Here is a 5,726-nt window from a genome sequence, read left to right on the forward strand (position 1 = left end):
TGGCCTCGGTGTTTCCTTGGAAATGTCATCTCCTTCTAATTGAGTTTCTTCAAATGATTTGTTTGCAAGGTGGGGGAAGACTTTTAGGGCTGAATAATCTGCTGGCCAGCTGTCTGCTTTCCAGGCTCAGGCAGCTGGACCTGCTCCAAGCAGGGTGAAGCCAGAAGATTCCTGAGCACGTATTAGAGAAGGGCCTTGGAAAGCAAAGGATGTGGCTGTGAGGCTGGGAAAAGATGAGGCTTTAATGCCCACAAAACCAGCTTCACAGATCCTCATGGGCTTTATAAAGTGGAGGGTGATTCTGGAGCATGAGTGACCCTGGCACTGGCTTTGGATGGATCACAGAGCTGCAGAGCTGAGCCCGTGGTTCTCTACTTGAGAATATCGTTGCACCTGTAGATTGAGCATCCTCAGCCCCTTTGCAAGAGGGAGCAGCTTCTACCTGGGACTTCTGGTGGGCAGCAGCTCCCCATGAGCAGCAGCCTGGGCTGGGGGGCAAGAAGCCAATGGCATGCTGGGGGCATCCAGCAGAGTGTGGGCAGCAGGGGGAGGGAGGTTGTGCTGCCCCTGTGCTCTGCCCCATGTGCTGAGGCCTCATGTGCAGGGCTGTGGCCAGTGCTGGGCTGCCCAGCTGCAGAGAGCCAGGGAAGTGCTGCAGAGAGGCCAGTGCAGGGCTGCTGAGGTGCTGAGGGGCTGCAAGATGTGTGTGAGGAGGAAAGGCTGCAGCCCTGGGGCTGTTCAGCCTGGGGAACAGAAGCCTGAGCTCAGGGGGATCTCAGCAGTGCTGCTCAGTCCCTGCAGGGTGGGTGTCAGGAGGCTGGGGCCAGGGTTTGGTGTGTGCTGGGCAGTGGCAGCCCAAGGGGTAAGGGGCACAGGCTGGCACACAGGCAGTGCCCCTGGCCCAGCAGGAGCAAGTCCTTTGGTGCTGAGGGGAGGGAGCCCTGGCCCAGGCTGCCCAGGGAGGGTGTGGAGGCTCCTTCTCAGGAGGTTTCCAAGCCCAGCTGGACACGTTCCTGTGCCCCTGAGCCAGGGGCAGCTGCTGGAGCAGGGCTGGGGGTGCAGCAGCTCTGCAGGGCCCTTCCCAGCCCTCACCATGCTGGGATCCTGTGATTCTCCTGTGTTCAGCCAGTGAAGTCTTGCAGGGAGTTTCAGAGAGGAGAAACTCACCTCGTCTCAGCCTCCGATGTCCACGGGCAGTTCCTTAGCAACCCTGACAAAAGAAAATGACTTGTGAGAGATGAAGAGGCTGGGCTGGGGTAATTTAGTAATTTGATAATGAGACAGTGCCTGAAATGGCCACCAGCAGTGACAGATGGACCCTGAGCATCATCCAGAGCCCTCTGCTTCTGCCCAGCAGATTGGAGTGGACAGGCTCTTTGGGAAGGAGCTGACAGAAAGCTCCTCTCTTCACTCCTGACAGAGTCAAAAGCAACAAAAAGAGAAGTTCATCTCCATGTGAGCAGCCTGGATCAGGCTCAGACAGGTTAATTAACCCCCTGGTATTTGTAGAGCAGGAGTCATTTAGGCTGTGTTAATGCAGGGCTGGACCTGAGCACCTGCAAGTCCATCTTGCAAAAGCCTCCAGCACGTCCTCTGTGGGAGGCAGTGGAGATTTGCACATCATCCACAGCATTTTGGGGTGAGATCCAGCACTTTTTGGAGCAGTAGCAATTGCAACATCACTTTATTGGTACATGCAGCCTCTCCCCACCATCACTGGGAGGCTGCTGGTGAACATTATCCCCTGCCCACTGCAAGGGTGGAATTGCAACCCCATAGCCACAACCACCTTCAGAAGGAGAGAAGATGTTCAAGAAGCCTGGGAACACCTTCTGTGTCAGGAAGGCATCCCTGCTCATCTAAGTTGGGACAAGCAGGAGCAAAAATGGGGATGGATTTTCCCCTGACATCGTTGCTGTGTGGGTTAGGAGGAAAACCAAGGAGAAACTCACCAGTGCTGCTGCAGGAGCTGCCTCAAGCTGTCCGTCTTGCCCCATTCTGCACCCCAAATCATGCCAGTAAAGCCCATTTGATCCCTTAGAGTCCCTCTGCATGGCTCCTCACCCATCCCCTGCCTTGGGCATCCCTTAGCCCAGCACCCTGAGCCTCACCAGTGGGTGCTGCATCTCTTAGGTGTGCCCCAGCCTGGCCTTGAAACCACCCCAAGCACCTCCCCAGGGACCACAAAGCCAAGGAGACAACTCACAGCCACGATCCCAGTGGCAAAGAAATGCTGGAGGAGCAATACCACTCATACAACCCATCTGTAGAGGAGCAACCATCCCTTTTGCTGAGCAAGGTCTCTCCCAGCTGCCTCCTCCAGCTGCTGCTGCCTCACCAGTAGGAATAACCCCAGCTGAGAGACAAAGAAGCAACAACTCTCTTTATACTTCACTCCATGGGGTATAAATGGGTTTCACACATAGACTTGCTGTCAGGATAAACCTCCCCAAGGCCAGTGCTGCTCCTGAGCACGGATCCAGGCTCCTGCTGCCTCCCTGGACAGTCTTCCTTGAGCTTCCTTCACACCAGAGCTACCAAACTCCTTATCCCCAGCTCCTCTCCTCTCTCTGCTGAGATCCCAGCTCCATGTCAGGGCTTTCCAAGCCCTCACTCACCACTATAACAACCACCTGGGAGAGTCATGCAGGGAAGTGCTGCTGCTGAGCTGTTACAGGCAGTGAAAATCACCCCCAAAACGTGGTTCTGGGACAGAGAACCCCCCCAAAGATCAACTTCATGCAAGAGGAAGGGCCTTGGGCTGCAGGGAGAGAGGGGAGATGGGCCATTTCATATCACAGCCAGAGCATCTTCCTTCTGCAGCCTTGACAATGGAATTTGACATGATTAAAGACGGGACAAAGCAAACCAGAAAGCTCCCATTTTAGTGTGCAGGGGAGGGAGCCCTGGCCCAGGCTGCCCAGGGAGGGTGTGGAGGCTCCTTCTCAGGAGGTTTCCAAGCCCAGATGGACACGTTCCTGTGCCCCCTGAGCCAGGGGAAGCTGCTGGAGCAGGGGCTGGGGCTGCAGCAGCTCTGCAGGGCCCTTCCAGCCCCCAGCATCCTGGGGTCCTGTGATTCTCCTGTGTTCAGCCAGTGAAGGGCTGTTGAGCCTGGGGAACAGAAGCCTGAGCTCAGGGGGATCTCAGCAGTGCTGCTCAGTCCCTGCAGGGTGGGTGTCAGGAGGCTGGGGCCAGGGTTTGGTGTGTGCTGGGCAGTGGCAGCCCAAGGGGTGAGGGGCAGAGGCTGGCACACAGGCAGTGCCCCTGGCCCAGGAGGAGCAAGTCCTTTGGTGCTGAGGGGAGGGAGCCCTGGCCCAGGCTGCCCAGGGAGGGTGTGGAGGCTCCTTCTCAGGAGGTTTCCAAGCCCAGCTGGACACGTTCCTGTGCCCCCTGAGCCAGGGGAAGCTGCTGGAGCAGGGGCTGGGGCTGCAGCAGCTCTGCAGGGCCTTTCCAGCCCCACCATCTGTGATTCCATGGACCTCCAGTGCCTCTATGTGTGACCCCTCTCTACAATCTGGGTGCTGGAAGCAGGATCACATTCTTTTTGCCCCTCTCCCCAGGCCAGGCAAAACTTCTGTGCTGGTATTTGCTCTTTGCTCTCCAGACTGGTTTTCTTTGGTGTGATACAACCACACCTCCCCCTTGTCTGATTTTTCCCACTCAAGGAATGGTTGTGGTGATGAAAGTTTAATAAAGATCCTCTTCAGCTGCCCACATTTGGGCTTTAAATGATGATTCATGGAAGGAAATTGAGCTGGAAGAGAAGGCTGCAGAGAGGTGGGGAGGTGTCCTGCTCCTGAAGACACAGACGCACGAGGGACACGTGTGAGGCTGCTCATGGCAACAGCTGCATTTTACACAACTTTGGCCACTTTCAAAGAAACTTCAGGGTCTCAGAACCTCCTCTGCCACCACCCAGCTCCCACAGGTGCCTGGGGAGCAGCTCCCTCCTTCCCCAGCATCACACTGGGCTCGTTTTCGTACCCTGACGTCCTCAAGCTGGAGGCAAAACCTCCAAATCTGCTGCAAAAGCAAAGGCTGAAGGTCTTTGCCAGCCAAGACCAAACCCAGCCAGTGAGCAAAAACAAACCCAGCCCACTTTAAAGCAGAGTGATGGGGATGAACCAGGCATGCCAATTGCTTTCATCTTTCTTTCTCAGCCTCTGCCTTCTCTTCCCTATTTTCCCCTCTAATAAAATCACTGTGAAGACTCCACGTCTGGCTCATGTGGATTTGCCTCCTGCAAGGTCCTTGTGCTGCACCAATCCTTCCCCACAGCAATGGATAAACCACAGCAACACACACCCTGGGATGTGCTCAGGAGATGGGTTTCACCACCCAGCTCCCTGCTGAAACTCATCCACCTCCATGCTCCAGCTTCTCTCTCAGGTAGCTTTTGTCATCTGCAGGGGAAAACAAGTACCCAGCAACAAAACCCATTCACATCTACATGGGTCATTCTGGCAGCAGGGTGGACTTTTGGCTTTAGGGTTGTTTGGGTGGCTTTTTTGCCTTTGCAGCCAGAGGGATGATCTATCTCAAGCCTGTCTCAAGCCTGGCTACACAAGAGAGCAGTTTCTTAAGCTTTGAGTCCCTCTCTGCCTTTCTGCTCTGGTCCCTGAGACCTTTCAGGTGCACTGTCACCCCATTCAGGCAGATGGGGTGAGGTTCAACCCCACATGGTGTGAAGATGGACCCACAGTGGAGGTGACCCACTGCCCTTGTCACCCTTCCATGCAAAGCTGCAGCAGACACCAAAGAGCCCAGGTGGGACTTGGCACAGACAAACATCCCTCAGGGTCCTACAGGACCTCTTAGGATGTGGCTCATCCCTTTCCCAATGGCTACAAGTCATTGCAGCCACCAGCCAGGAAAGGCTGGACACCCCATTTCAGAGCACACAACCCCTAGGACAGCCCAAAGCAGCTGCAATGGGCAAAAACTACACTCCCACACCTTCTCCATCCATCACACCCCTTCTCCGTCCATCACACTCCCTCCTCTCAAGCCCAGGGCACAACCACCTCAGCACAAGGCTGGTTGCAAAGGTGGAGCAGCCACCACTTGTGGATGAAGCCAAACAGATCTTCCCACCTCCAGTCTTCATGTAGTTTAATTCACTTTGCAGATGCACTGGGACAGGCTGCACCACCTCAGGGAGAAAGTGGGGTTTGGGGAGGTTTGATTAAGCTCCTTTGACATCACACCTTTGTTTAACCCACAATCCCTTCCCCCAGGTACCTGATTCACAGGTTCCCAGTGATTCTGGCAGTAGCAAAGGGCTTCAGTTGGTGGCCTGAAGATCTGAGACTCCTGGAGGTGATCAGGATGAGGTCCTTGTGTCAGAGGAATGCACCAGGCACCAGTTTTGCCCTTCCTTTGAGGTCAGGGGATGCCAGACCCAGACCTCATGCCAGAGGCAATAACCTTTCCCCCATCTTCTATATCCCCTGTCTGATTCCCTCTGAGAGGTGCCAACTGAGTCCAAAATGCCACTGGAGGCATCTGCAGCAGTTTCCATGTTCCTTTTAAAGTGCTCCTCAACCCTGAGGGGATGTGATGCCAGGGTACAGAGTGGAGATACCTCTGGGAGAGGGGAACCCACACAGCTTCCATGGTGTATCTATTGGCCAAGTCAACACCCAGAGCTCCCATCACACCTGTAGTTAGGTACTCTAACCCCCTTATAGCCCCAGACCAACCAAACCAGGTGAGGTGAGTCCCTA

The sequence above is a fragment of the Colius striatus genome, chromosome 1, assembly GCF_028858725.1.
Source record: "Colius striatus isolate bColStr4 chromosome 1, bColStr4.1.hap1, whole genome shotgun sequence".
In the NCBI taxonomy this organism is placed as follows: domain Eukaryota; kingdom Metazoa; phylum Chordata; class Aves; order Coliiformes; family Coliidae; genus Colius; species Colius striatus.